At 33.4% G+C, this 15,814-nt stretch overlaps 1 protein-coding gene across 1 annotated transcript in view; it reads right to left on the bottom strand.

Annotated features, from left to right (window-relative positions):
- ERBB4 (erb-b2 receptor tyrosine kinase 4) overlaps positions 1 to 15,814 on the bottom strand; it is a 666,536-nt gene that overhangs the window by 356,346 nt on the left and 294,376 nt on the right. The window lies entirely within an intron of this gene.

Here is a 15,814-nt window from a genome sequence, read left to right as displayed (position 1 = left end):
TTGGGAAAGATTAAAAAATATAAATAAATACAACCACTCATAATATAAATATACAGAGAAACACTCTTCACATTTTGGTATAGATGTTTCCAGTCTCTTTTTTTTTCCCTCTGAAATTGGATAACATCGAATATAATATTTCGTAACCTGCTAGTTCTAATACTAAGTGGTATGTAATGAGTAATTAAATATTATTCTACATTATTTCTGATGAAACTACAATATGCTACTGTATGGTATTATTTAACCAGTTCTCTCTTACTGGTTATTTAACTTGTTTATCTCTCTAAAAAAATCATGTGACATTGACTGGAGTCAGGAGGAAGTAATTAAAACAAAATGAAAGCTAAAATTAATGTTTCAATTATGAAGAAGTGTTCTTTGATCTCTCAAATGGAATCAATAGAATTGCCAATTATTCTCTAAGAATAACACAAAGACATAATAAAAACCTGATGGTTCATTGGAACAATGGCAGGACCTTGGGATAAAATGCACTAAGGCCAATTTTTACTTGATTCTCTATTTCACACTGGCCTTGATCAGCTAACTTGTTCCCCCTGAACAATGACTGATAGTATATGTAAATTCTCTTGCAGATTGCTTTAAGTTATCCAGAAAAAAAAAAAAAGATATTCTTTCTGAAAGTACCATGTTTTTTTTTTTTAAATACTATTCTTACTACTTGAACAAATTGGTTAGAAATACACATAACATCTTCCTGCTCAATATCTACCACATTTTCCCCTTCTATCCAACACAAAAACAACTTAAGAGAAATTATATTTCAGTCCGTAATACATTGTTACAAGTTACAAAAACAGTTAACAATAATTTATATGGATAGAGGATGATTTTTCTCACATAAGAAACCTATAGGAGGTAGTGGTGTCCACAGAACCCACATCTGTTTTGTGTGTTAGTTTTATTCATTACAGGCACAAGAAGGTTGATGTATCTAAAAGTGTCTGTCTGAATTCAAGGCAAGATAAAAACAGAAAAGTAATCAATAGACATCCTCCTACTGAGGCTCTGACTTCCTATTTGGGAAGAGATGTTCTCCCTAAGGATTATGTTGGCATTTTATTGGCCAGAATGGTATCCCATGAGCATTCCTACTACAAGAGAGGCTGAGTGGACATATTGCTACTTGAACAAAATTTCAACAAGCAAGACTGTTAGTGAGGAAGAAGAAGAACATGAATAATAGGAAGGCAACTACTCTATTTCCCATGGTGGCCTTGAAAAAATAATCTCTTTCTTGTGCAGTATCTTAAGCTAAACTTTTAAGAGTCACCTTAAACCAGGGAGGGAGATATAAAAGAACGAAAGGAATACATGACACCATAAGAGGAGTATTTGTGGAAGTCAGGTAGGTGGGTACATCTCAATTGCCTTATTGTGTTGTACATATAAAATGCACCAGATTAATTTTGACATCGCAGGGCTTTCCACATTTAAAATCACTCCTGTTCTCGGGGCGCCTGGGTGGCACAGAGGTTAAGCGTCTGCCTTCGGCTCAGGGCGTGATCCCGGCGTTCTGGGATCAAGTCCCACATCAGGCTCCTCCACTATGAGCCTGCTTCTTCCTCTCCCACTCCCCCTGCTTGTGTTCCCTCTCTCGCTGGCTGTCTCTATCTCTGTCAAATAAATAAATAAAATCTTAAAAAAAAATAAATAAAATAAAATCACTCCTGTTCTCATTATTAATCCTTTCACTGACTATCGCTTCCATTTTCTCAGGTGAGGAAAAAAAAAAAAAAAAAAAGAAACAAAAGAAATTAGATCATTTTTCTACTTCTAAAACCCAGTTCATTATTTTTCATGACCTAACCATACAATCTTCATCAAAGCAGAAGGAAGATATGAGACGTAAGAAAGATTGTGAAAATGGATTTCTACATTAATGTTTGGCATTAAAGTTTCTATCTCTGAAATGTGACGATCTCATACTAATAGCTTTCTCATGAGACATTAGGTGATGCTCTTCTGCTCTAGGAATAATTCTTCATAGGTGGCAAGAAAGGAGATTTTGACTGCTATCCAGGAAATGAAGGTTATTTTTCAGTCTACATTTGGAAAATTTCTACTTTAAAAAAATGTGAGGAGAAAACATAATAGCTCAAATATTGTAGAAAGAGTATATTTTTCAGGATTCACATTATAATTCAAATAGTTAATATTGAAGGAACACAGTATCCATCTCTAACTTCTATTTAAAAATATTCAAATAGAATCAGATTATATTATACTGAATAATAATCTCATCAAATCCCTTCAACAATATTAATCTGCTACCAATGTTGACATTTGTTTCTCAGAAATATTCTGTTCAAGAGCTTGGTTTATACTTGGAAAATGATTTAGAAAGAAGGCAGTAATAATTCAGGTATAATCTTACATGTTAAAATTTCAAATTAAGACTACAACATGATCAGTTTGGCTAACACCCTAAATTCAAAACCCCACATCTGCTAGTAATTCTGGTCAGGAAGATTTATAAACTTACCCTCCATTGTATTTCACTTCCACTGTAGAAAATATATCAGAGAAAATTAAGAGAAACACATATAAATTCTTTTTTTAAAAATATTTTATTTATTTATTTGACAGAGAGAGAGAGACAGCCAGCGAGAGAGGGAACACAAGCAGGGGTAGTGGGAGAGGAAGATGCAGGCTCCCAGAGGAGAAGCCTGATGCAGGGCTGGATCCCAGGGACCCGGGATCATGCCCTGAGCCGAAGGCAGACGCTTAACGACTGAACCACCCAGGCGCCCCCACAAATAAATTCTTGATCATTGTAATAATTGGTAGGAAAAAGCTGCTATGAATTTTTTAAATCATATTATACAAAAATATTCCCGGTAAGTTCACAAAACAGAACTGTCTTTTTAATAAATGTCACAATTAAATATGGTAAGATAAATGAAATATGGTGTTCTATGAAAAAAGTATTTAATTTTTTAAAATTCTGCCAAACACTTTAACAGGGTTTTGTATCAAACATTTCCTACTAGATTAATGCATGCAAGTCAAGTAAAAAATGTGACTCCTTCTGTATGTAGAGTAAGTAAATTGTTATCCACACTACTCTCCCATACATTGAATTTAAGCAAATAGCACACAATTTATAACTGAAATACTAGACTAAACTCTATGAAGGCAAGGAATATTTTTCAGTTCTGTATCCATATTAAACCTGAAGCAATAACTAATCAACAAATATTTGTTAAGTCAAACTTAAAACTCAAAAGTAGGGGCGCCTGGGTGGCACAGCAGTTAAGCATCTGCCTTCGGCTCAGGGCGTGATCCCAGCGTTCTGGGATCGAGCCCCACATCAGGCTCCTCCACTATGAGCCTGCTTCTTCCTCTCCCACTCTCCCTGCTTGTGTTCCCTCTCTTGCTGGCTGTCTCTCTCTGTCAAATAAATAAATAAAATCTAAAAAAAAAAAAAACTCAAAAGTAACATGGAATTTGCCACCAACATTGATCAATTAACTTCTGTTGTAATTTTTAATTTTAAATTCTGACCAAATCAAAGTAAAAATGAAAGTTATTTTTTTCCTTAAACACTCTGTAGTTTATCTAAACTGGTTCTACATTTCATTATGTCAGAGGTCATTTCTGTTTTGGTCAAAACTGTATCCCCAGTGTCTAGCGTTATGCAAGGCAGAAGCCAGATACACAATAAATATTTGTTCTATGAAATCAAGTATAATAGCCTGATTATAGAAAACATATTTGGGTACACCAATGAATATATATCTTGAGTGTCAGAAAATATTTTAAAATATATAAATTTGAAGTAGAGTTTTTATAAGCTGAAAGATAAATAGCTTTATCTAAAATGTTTATAATTGATAATGTACAAAATTACTTCAAGCAGTATGTTGGATATAACTAAGTCACATTTAGACATTTCATCAGTATCCCTAAACCTATTTTGTGCATCAAATTCAATTATTATTTATCAAGTAAATAATGATGCTTTTGAGCTATCCTGGACATACCAAATTTCCTCAGACCTGTGCAAATTACCTAGCATTTGTTACACAAAGTCCAAGAGCATGTTTTTTATATTGAATTGTATATCTACCTCATATTGTTCCTTAAATTATTTTCTAGAAAGGTGTAAAGTGCCAATATGACATTTTAAAGGGACATAAAGTACTTGTGTCTTAGTCTTCCAATCCACAAAGATTGTCCATTTGACCATTTCCTCCCTTGATTTCCTATTTGCATGAGTCTAATGAAGAAGGAAATGTTTGTGTTATTTAAATAAGTTCTTTTGCACTTTTAATTTCTTTTCAAATGCTAGTTATTATAGTGAATTTGGGGATGAGTGACCATTAAGAGAATCGTTGACATTTTGCAAATATATTCTCTCAAAAGAAAATGTGATAAAATACTGAATCATGGCTTTTTTTCCCCCTGCCTGGTATGAAATAGCCTAATTATAATGTAGCATCCCTGCTGAAAATACAGATTAATATGACCTCCTTATGTAGCTTAAGAAGTTGATAAAATTGTTTTGACCCCATGCACAATTTGTAACTATTTCATAAATAAGATTGAATGTCTTTCTTTCTTTCTTTCTTTCTTTCTTTCTTTCTTTCTTTCTTTTTTCTTTTTTTTTTTTTTTTACAAAATAAAGATAATTTTAAATGCGGTTAGCCATATTCCACTATAGTCTACATGATTGGTATCAACAGTAAACATTTTACTTCTACTCACAAAGCTACCAAAGGTAATATAAGAAAATCAAATAAGCACGAATGAAATACTTAACCTCAATCCCTGATTGTATATCTAAATGTCTTGTTTTGCATGGGCACATCTACAGGTCAACCTTAGAGTTAAAATAATAATAAAAATAAATAAAGATTAGAGATATTGCACTTGTCTAATTACTGTGGGAATATCTGACTAATCCATATGTCAGACTTATATTGCCTATCCAAGCCAAAGGTCACAATCAAGAAGTCAGAATCCAAAGTGGCAAAGCCCATTTTCAAGATGAAGCTATAGAATGCAGGCACTGGATTTTCCCAGACATAAAGCAATGTATCTTTCTTACTGTCATCACCTTAAGCCACACGAGTCTGTTGGCAGATAATGATACAAAAGTAATATAGCTCACATCATCCACCTGTGATACTTAATACATCATCTCTGGAATGGACTTGGTCCAGAGATTCCTATATCTTTCCCAAACCCAGACCTTTCAGCTGGGAGCACAATGAATTGCTGCTACCCCACTGGGTCAGCCCTCAAGGTTCATTATTAATAAGCTGAGACTCTAAAGGCTAATGAGAACCGGGTGCTTGAGGAGACAATGGCTCATTCATCATCAATCAAGCTTTGAAGTTTTTATACAGATGATTTAAGGAGAGTTGAAGTGTGCAAAATTGAAATGTCACATTTGTATTGGGAGTGGGAAGAGGGTGATAATGTAAATGAGTGATGTAACCTTCTGTATTTCAGCTCAATGATCAGAGTCAAAAGCTCATGGATGCGGATATGAATGAATGCTAGGAAGCAACAGTGGACAGTTTTCTGATCCGAGCAGGCAATTTCAAGAAGAAATTCTTAGAGTCACTGGCTGAAAATCAGCTTAAAATAGAAAATAATGGCAAAAATATCTTGATTTCAATCGAATAGAGCTTGGTAATGTTCTCCAAAATGTCCCAGTGTACAATTCTTAGCTTTCATTATGTTTTAGCTAGCATCCTAACTCTGAGAAGTCTACTCTGACCATCTAGTTTTTAGAGGTTAACTGCCTTTAACTCATGTAACACTGATTATCTGAACCACTCACCTGACAGAGCAAATACTATCCTACCTTCTTTATCCTTTTGAGTACTTGTCTTATCTCTCCTATTATAGATCTCAAGAGGATAAAAACCTTGACATACATCTTTCTGTTGCCTTAGTGTCAAAAAAAGTGTCAAGCACATAGTAGAAATTCAATGATGATTATAATGACAATAACAACATATTTTGAGAACATGACTGATATTTGTGAGAAAGTTTTTGGTTGCTGAATTGATAGCATAATGTAAGTCATATTTCCTCTTCATGTACTAAATAATGTTCACATTATAAATCACATAAAATATTGAATAAAATTAGTGTAATCTTAATGTATTAATTATTCCTATCAGGGAAGTAGAAATCCACTTAAACTCATTGATGTTGCCTGGAAAATTTAAAAAATAAATTTTGCTTGGAACTGTCTTTGAATTATGATTGTAGGATTTCCTTTTCAATTTGCTCTCTTACCTCATTATGTAATTCTATGTATGTGCCAATATGTTTAATATTTACCCCTAATAATTTGTCCCAAACTTTTACTCCCCCTATGTTTCCTTACTTCAGTTAACATCAGAATAACATGCTGTGAAAGTCAAGTAGACTCCAAACTTTAGACTTACCATTAATTCATTCACCTCTATAATCAGTCTGATATCCTAAATAAAATTTGTCCTAATGTCTCTTAATTTATCCCATTCTTATTATATCTACTGCAATTCCTTAATTCAGGTTCTATCATCTCATACAAGATTCAACTTTTTGCTTCAAGTCCACCCTCCCCACAAATTCATCTTGCATGCTAAAGTCATAATAAATTCTATACTAAAGGCAGATAGATACATATACCATATAAGAGGCTGGTTAGATGAGACAGACAGACATATAGATAGATATGCTATAGGTATATGGGTGGGTAGACAGATAAATAGATAATGAATTGATCTATCTCCCACTCTTGAGGCTTTGAGTGCAAACGCAAAAATACCAAGTCTAGGTAACTGGGTAAAACTAAGTTCAAAACTTAGTTTTCTGCTTGCAAAATATGCGACCTTGTAGACTTTTACGAAACTCAGTTTGCTCAACTCTATAACGGAAATATCGTACTCACAGAATATGTCACACAGTTGTTGATTATACTACACTTGATACTTAGTAATTACTTAAAGAGTTGTTTACTCATTGGTATAAACAAGAATAATGCTTTTTCCATGTATTCATACAAACTTTGCATTACTTAGTATTAGATGGTAAATTCCATGCAAAGGATGAAGGAAAGTACATTGTCTCTTAATGAAGGTCTGTGCAAAGAGCCACTGAACAAAGACTGATTCTCTACCTTCCTTGCATCTACCTGTTGGCTCCATGAATTTGTTCATGGATGATCATATGATTAGCTAAACTCCATATACTATTTAAAAGCTAGTCAGTGGTAATGGATATTGGGAGACAACAAGCAGTTTCTGTCATACTGACTCAAAAGAAATCTCCTTGCATCTTCTGGGTACTTATAAAACATAAATCTTGTGACTTCAACAAATAAATAGTTTTTCAAACTTTTTTCACTGAAACAAAGCATATACACATAGATGTGCATACATCATATGCAATGCATTTTTATAAACTGAGCACACTTATGTAGCCAGCGTCCAGATCAAGAAATAGAACATTCCAACATCACAGAAACCTTCCTTATGCTTTCTTCTTCACATCACTCTCTCAAGGAACTTTTATCCTGAGTTTGAACGAAATCACTTTTACCTATTTTGGTATTTTAAATAAATGGAATACCATATGCAACCTTTCTTGTCTGGCTCCCCTTTGTTTAACACTATGTTTATAAAATTCATCTACATTGTTCATTTTCATTACTGTGTGGTATTGAATGTTTTATTTGTCCATTCCACACTGATGGGCATTTGAGTGCCTTCCACATTTGGGCTATTACAAATAATGCTCCTATTAACATCCTAGAATATGGCTTATGGTAACCAAATGTACACATTTATATTGTGCACATTATATAGACCTAGAAATGAAATTGCTGGACCATAGTGACAATCCGTTTTTCAAAGTGCTTTTTACCAATTTATATTCCCATCAGTAGTGTGTGTGAGCAATCTACTTGCTTCTTAGCCTTGTCAACACTGTTTCTTTTTTTTCTTCTTCTTGTTTTTCTCTATGTATTTTATTATAGATATTTTGGGTGGTATGATGTGGTATCACTTTAATTTGCAATTCCCCAATGATTAATAAGGGTTAGCCTCTTAAATATTATTTTTTAAATATGGTTTTCATAGGCAAGAGGTTTACTATTTACTTGAGGAAGGGTATTCCAATGTGTGAAACACTTACAAAATACTGTGAAATCTTAATCTTTATCTGAGGTTATTAGTAAACAACTGAGTAAGTTAATGTACTAGATGTTACCCTCCTAACTTCTAATTTTTTTTTCCTTTGCATGGGAATCTGATTCAATGTTTTGAAAATGATACTTCAAAATATATTGGAAATACATTAAAACTATATCAATAATTATATAAACAAAGAGTAAAGTACGAATTCTGAAAGATGGATGCAAAAGTCACAAGTGAATACCTCTCTGATAAAGATGAACATAACTAAAGGTATATGAAGAGAAAGAATGAAAAATTCATTATCTTTTGCTATTAAAATAGAACACTCCTTTACATAAGGATCAAATATTTTATTGCCTTAACTACCAGAAAGCCCTCATTACAGACAACAATCCTCTTAAACAACTGCTCCAAGTTTTCAGAAAATGTAATAGCTTCAGTAGAACAAATCAGTAGAGTTCAATGTTTTCATTACTAGTCAGGGAGAAAGTCATATTAGTACCCAGAAATGATTTGTCCATTTTATTTATAGGCTTTAATACAATAAGCCTGAGATATACTGCAAGGTCACTTTCAAATATCTCACCTACAATATTAGTTTGTATAGTTTTAATAACTCTTCTCACAATGTGTGATTTCCTACTACTTCTTTAGAGTATTTCAGAAAAGTATGATTTGTTCTGATGACAGTAATAATAAATAATATTGCTATGTATGTTTGTTGCTGGCAAGCTAAGACTTGCAAATGAAAGATAAAGCAAGAGAAAGAAGAATGACTTCATCTTGTAAAATGATTATATTATTTCAAACATCAAGATTTTTTTAAAGGCTATGTAAGAATCTTAAAAATAACAAATTCATGGCTTTGGGGGACAGATGTCCTTGCTAAAATGCCTATTTGTTAAAGTGGTATTAAAAATAATAAATAAAAACACCATTTTACAAAATAAGAAAGTAAAGTTATAAAATAAGAATGTACAGAAGCTGGTACTCTTATACTTTAAAAACCCACAATTCCATCCAAATTAAGTAGATTTTTAAAATAGAGTTTTAATCTGGGAAAAATTTGTAATAAATGATTGAATAAGAGTATCATCATTTTATAAAGCATTGTCTTCAAAATCTGAAATATCCAATACTATGGCAAAATAGAGAAATAGCTTTGGAGTTAGTTTGTACAAAGTTTTAAGTTTGTGTACATTTAAAAATAGTATACATTACATACACACTACATAATACATGCATTTTACATATATAAAGTACATGAATCTTAAGCTCTATGTTTTTTACATATGCATGCATACAGTGTTTGCACATCTGTATCCATGTAACCACCACTCGGATAAGAACAGAAAATTTCTGTCACTCGAGAAATTTCTCCTTACTCCTTCCCAATCAAGCCCCACAAAGCCACTAGTCTGATTTCTATCACCACAGAATAGTTTTGCCTGTGTATTAAGTTTATACAAGTGGAATCAGACATTATATGTTTTTCTTGCTTTCTATTATTCAAAATAATGTGTTTGAGACTTATTTATGCTGTTGCCTGTACTAGCAATTTGTTCATTTTTACCATCCACTGTTCCATTATATGAATATGCCACAATTTATTTATAGAGTAGTTAATATTTTAAGGACATCTTTGATATTTTTACCTGTGTGATTTCAGACAAGTTAACGTTTCTTTTCTACTATGTATAAAATAGGAACAATAATACTTACTTTGTTGAGTTACAGTGAGAATTGCAATTGTGTATATAAAGCATCTGGTACATACTAGGCGCTCAAGAAATGGTAGCTATTTCAAATTAAGTTATTAATGTAATTCAGGAACCTCCTCTACCCAAAGCATTTAAAAATATACGTACACTGCTTGAAGCATGGATCTTTTGGGAGAAAGAAGACCAAATGAAAACTTCTGAGAATCACAGGAAATCTGATAAGTTAAGTTTGGTGCATAGGGTACCAATTTTGGAGCTAGGTATATTGAGCAAACATATTATTACATGTACTTCCAAATCTGGTTAATAAAAAATGGGGTTATCTGCATTTCATCAGGCAGAATTGTTCCTAAGAATAAGAACATAAATTCTGTAACTACAATTTCTCCCACACAGTAATCCTGGATATTTAGTCGAGTTAACCCTTTGAGTCATTTCTTGTCATGTCTGTAACTACATTCTGTGACAACTTTTAGAGCTGTTAAATTTCCTTCTGTTCACTTCAGGTTGGTGCATAGTTCACAGGTCTCAATGTGTCCACTGGCAATTTCCGGGTGACCTTTCCATTGTTGCCATTACCATTGTGCTTCAAAGAAAGAAGAGTAAATTTCAAAGGACAGGGACAAGTAAGCTGAGCTCTCCTCTTCCATTTCAAGAATCTGGCATTTTTACTGCAGCAGGATGGATTAATTAGGAAACAGAGAGCACTACTAAACACATCTCTGTAGCTCAGGGTTGAGCAGGGAGGTGGGACTGCTCCACACTTTTGTTTAAATTTATTAAGTTTTTAAAATAAATCAATAAAGTGCATAGTAAAAATCAGATGTGTAGCAAGTATTACTACAATAATACTGCTGGTTCTTATAAGGAAAAGAAAGCCATTATTCTTGAATAAAGACAAGATGTAATCAAATACTGTATTTGCTCAGAGATTTTAAGAGTTAAAACTAGATATCTAAAATATCTGAAGAAAAACGTATTAAAATTTCTGCGGAAAGCACTTAACATTGTTTCTAATAAGTCAGGATATTCTATGGCTCCTAGAAACACTACCCTCATTTTTCTCCATTGTAAAAATTATTTTCATATCGTCATACTTGATGTCATAACAAAATAGGATTCACTATGCCCTGGTACAGTTCTATAACTTTATCATACCTTCTAAATTAAGATGCACTCTTATTTTAGAATGCCTCCACTTTCCCAGGTAAATAAATATGATTTAAAAATTATTTCAGGTATTTGGCTGCTCTTGAGGCTGGATGTAAAGAAATGACTCAAGTGTCAATCTGCCTAAAAACGTCAGATGAGTCAGTCACCTCCAGGTGCCAACATTCAAGAAGGGAAGACTGATGGGGTGTAAATTCTGCACAGGCTATGGGGTGAGACCGGGTAACCATGACTCCACCACAGATTTCCCATGGGGCTTCAGTCACATTGCTTATTCTCCCAAGCCTCGGTCCTTTATCTATGAAATAAATATTAATAATATGAAACAGACATTAATAATACCTCTCTCCCAGGGCAACAGTAAGGAGAAGAGTTCGTAAATAAATGCTCACCACAATATCTGTTATAGAGCAAATGCTCAACTGATATATTATTATTATTATCATTATTATTATTATTAGGAAAATAAGGAAGATTCTCTGGTAAGCAAATTTCTTCTATTCTGTTTAACAATCTTTTCTGCTCCCTCTTATAAATACACTTCTGACAGAGCTGGAGCTGGGGCAGGATGATTAGGCAAAATTTGAATATATAAGTTTGTGTTTGTTCACTTTAAATATTTATTTCATTTTTTAAAATTATTTTCAGCTTATATGAGTTTCAGATGCCCTTTTAATAGTATATTATGGGTTCTGGACATCCATAAAATTATTTAACATCCTTAAATTCAGAGTTTTCTTTTTCTGGGTGGGATTCCAATACCCCAATGGCATAACAAATGATTCACAGAATGATTAAGCAAGGCGCTGAATGCCTCACATGTAGGGGTTAAGCTAAGATTCAAATGCCTTCATAGCATGCTCCAGAGGCCATGGTTAACCACCTCACTCTAGAGACTCTCGGTAAGTGCTGCCATTATTTGAGCATGTTCATAATGCAGTATTTCTCTTAATCCTTACCGAAGTCCTAAGAGGTAATGATTACTAGTCTTATTTTACAGATGAAAAAACTGAAGTTTAGAGAGGTAAAAAACTGGTAGGAGTTCTAGAGAACTATGATTCCAACTCATTAACTGCTGAGTTGAGATCCTCCTTTTAAACTTTTTAGTCTTCCATAATAAAAGGAAAGATTGAGAAATTTAAAAGAAAAAAAAAGTTTAAGCAGAGATGAGGTACAACTCTAAATTATATAATCTACTTCTAAGTATAATTAAGAACTCAGAGTAATTTCCCTGAAGTCCTTTTTGAAAATATTTTATTGAGTTGAAAGGTAAAATTATGCTTTTAGGGTATCTTTTCTACATGAAAAATTGTGCATTGGAAAAAAAAATCTTGGCTCTGTTAGATATCTGGATTATATCCCAACCTCATCATTGGAGGTGCATTCCTTTTGCCTCTGTCAAAAGTAGACACAGAGGAAAAAGCAGCACAATAAACTTCAAGAATTTAGCCTACTTAAGGAAAAACCCTTCAATTCAGTAAAATGACTGAATTAAAGAAAAGAAAGAAAGGCAACTTTATTATTTTCAAGTACTATGGGGAGTTTATCTATGCTTAGTCCTTGGAAGCTCTGCTTTAATGAACAGGGCACAATGATTTTTAATGACCTTATCCGAAATTATAACCTGAGTAGCATGTGCCTCTATGTGCTTTGCAACTGCATTTCTAAAACTATGAAAATATATAGTTTAAATATGTAGGGCATATGGTTCTCTTAACCAAATCTGCAATATCCTTTTAATGTTTTTTTCCTATTGTTGCAAACAATTAATACAAAGAGACCAAAAGAACAAAGCATTCAAATTAGTGAAGTCAAATCAATGAAAGTTTATTTTAACATTAAACTTAATATCCTGATAATTTTAAAGGCTAACGAGGTAAAATTTATACAGTGGAAGAGAAAGGAATTCAAAATTAAAACATATGGTTAATGTCACTTTATCACAATGTCCTTTCTGCAGGTAAACTTATTGAATTAAATTGTATGCCACTCAATAGTGCAAGAAGATTGAGGTATCTTCTTAAGGCACAAATTTTTTAAATTATCCTTTTTTATTTGAAACAGTTAAATATATCCATCTTTAGATATATCTATCAGATGATTTTAAAATAGTGGAAAAGAAAAAAATAGTGGAAACAGAGAGAGGTGATTTTATTTGGGAGTTTGGGATATTATATTAATTTTATTTACATTAATTTCATAAATGTATTGAGAAAACAAGTAAGAATATAAAATGTTGCATATGGGAGAGGTTTGTTGTTGTTGTTGTTTTTAATATTACTTATTTTAAAGAGAGAGAGCCAGCAAGTGGGGGTAGGAGCAGAAAGAGAGGGAGAAGGAGAGATAATCTCGAGCAGATGCTGTGCTGAGCACAGAGCCTCGCACGGAACTCGATCCCAGGACCCAAGATCATCACCTGAGCTGAAATCAAGAGTCAGACGCTCAAGCAACTGAGCCAACCAGGCATCCCTACATGAAAGAATTTTTATTCTACCTCTAACAAAAGGATATGTTCGATTTTAATTACTCATTATCTTTCAAAGTACAAAGCCCTTAACTAAAATTTTCTCACATATAAAGTAGAATTAGAGACAATATTTTTAGAAATTTTATGAAACTAAATATTTAATTGTGAATTCAAAAAAATTTAAACTAGGTACTGTAATATGACCTCACTAAAGAGAATATTTCACAGATTATCTTGTATGCATTCATATTCTATGCTTAATTTACTTTTGTAGGATGTGTTTATATAGCTATGTCATATTTAAAAGAATTTTACATAGAAAATTAAGCTCCAGTGATAATCTTTATTTACAACTACCTAGCTTGAGATGCAAGGGGGGAAAAATAAGAAGACTAAACAGACCAGCATAAAAATGTGGAATACAAGTGGGGATGTTGGTAGGAGTACCACTAAGTGCCCTCAGTTTACTTTCACCGTTGTTAACATATACACTTTTATCATTAAACAACACAAAAACATTATTTACTAAAACGCTGTAGTATTTTCAGAACTGTTTTTAACAATTTTTTTTTTTTTTAAGATTTTCTTTATTTATTTGACAGAGATAGAGACAGCCAGCGAGAGAGGGAACACAAGCAGGGGGAGTGGGAGAGGAAGAAGCAGGCTCATAGCGCAGGAGCCTGATGTGGGGCTCGATCCCATAACGCCAGGATCACGCCCTGAGCCAAAGGCAGACGCTTAACCGCTGTGCCACCCAGGTGCCCCTGCTTTTAACAATTTTTTAGTGGTCCTGCTCCTCTAGTCTCATTTTACGTCAGAGCTCAGAACAATTAGATGGTAACATCTGGCAAGTATTGTTCCAAACTAGATGATAAACATATCATTTTAAAAGTATGTTTGTGTTGAATTTAAAAAAAGGAATGATAATTTATACCTTAAAGTACGTTTTTAAAATAAAACATATTTTAAAATATTGTATCTTTTATAATTATGTAATACTTTATTTTCTTTGCAGCTTCAAGAGTTATAATCTAAATTGCAACTGAAGGAGGCTTAAGCTAGCTGATATGCACCTAGCTACTTCCATGCTTCAAAGCCTGCAGAACCATCTGCTTGTTGGCAGGTGTAATTAATTAGCTAAGTGGAAAAGACGTTCCCTTTTAGAATCAATAGGAGGAGAGGGGGGAGAACTCTATGAAAACCCAATCCTAGGCAGACCCATCGGCTGGGTGCCTCTGGGCAAATTTCCGATGCTGAAAACTCATTGAATTTAATGGTTCTTAATTTCACAAGATTTCTAATTACAGCTAGGATAATAAGATGTGATCCAAAAGTTAAAAAAAAAAAAAAATTGGCACATTTTCAAGGAAAATCCTTCCACACAATGTAGACATCCTAAAGTGTAGAAGTTCATTTATTTATACATTTTATCTTTTTATTCACTCAACTTCGTTAATAAGCAATTTTGGATCTATTCAGCTGACAGGTGGCAAATGCATATTAATAACATAGACAGAAGTCAAAGTATATCATTATGCATTGAATAGATTTGAAAAGACCATTTTTCAGAAAGAAAATGGGCAAAAACATTATCAAAAACAAAGGTCAAAAACTTTTTATACTTTTATCTATATAGCTTATAGTAAGTTATTGCTAAAAAGTCTAGACAATAGTGAATTCTACAACACCTCCTCTTTAAAATGTCCTAATTGACAAAAATGAAATGCTGACTTAAATTCAAACATCTCCTAGGGGTTGGCCTTAAATGGGTAAGGTGAGGGAGGTTTCAGGAGCAGAGAGTGGGTTGCAAGTATGGCAAACTGGGGAGCACTTGTTGCAGCTAAAAGGAACAGTGGCTGCCAGCTTCAGAGGAGTGTTACCAAGAGACGATGTGACTCCAGGGTTGCCGGAGTTCAGTTTTTTTTTTCAGGAGCCCAAATCCAGAATTTGGTGGGTAGTGATCCACTTTATAAACATTCTCTATGCAAAGCGAAGCTGTCTGCCAGTTATGGTCTTTGACTAGCAGTTTACTGTATCTGGTTTATTAATAAATCAATCTGGGGATGCCTCAATAATTATCCAGCCTTTACATAAATAACCATATTGAGATAGGATCTCATTGATCAAGTCTTATCAGCTCCTCTACCTACTGATAGAGAATGGAAGGGGAAGGTGAGGCAGTTATATAAGTCCTGAAAGAAGAAAGAAAACTGCAAAAGTTCCTATGGTTATGTGAAGAATGGAAGTCTAGAATGCAATGAATTCCATCCCTCCTCTTCATTCCTATT

Source organism: Ursus maritimus, unplaced genomic scaffold (genome assembly GCF_017311325.1).
Source record: "Ursus maritimus isolate PB19 unplaced genomic scaffold, ASM1731132v1 scaffold_1, whole genome shotgun sequence".
NCBI classification, from domain to species: domain Eukaryota; kingdom Metazoa; phylum Chordata; class Mammalia; order Carnivora; family Ursidae; genus Ursus; species Ursus maritimus.
The sequence above is the reverse complement of the archived record's forward strand: the minus strand, read 5'-3'. Positions and strand labels throughout refer to the sequence as shown.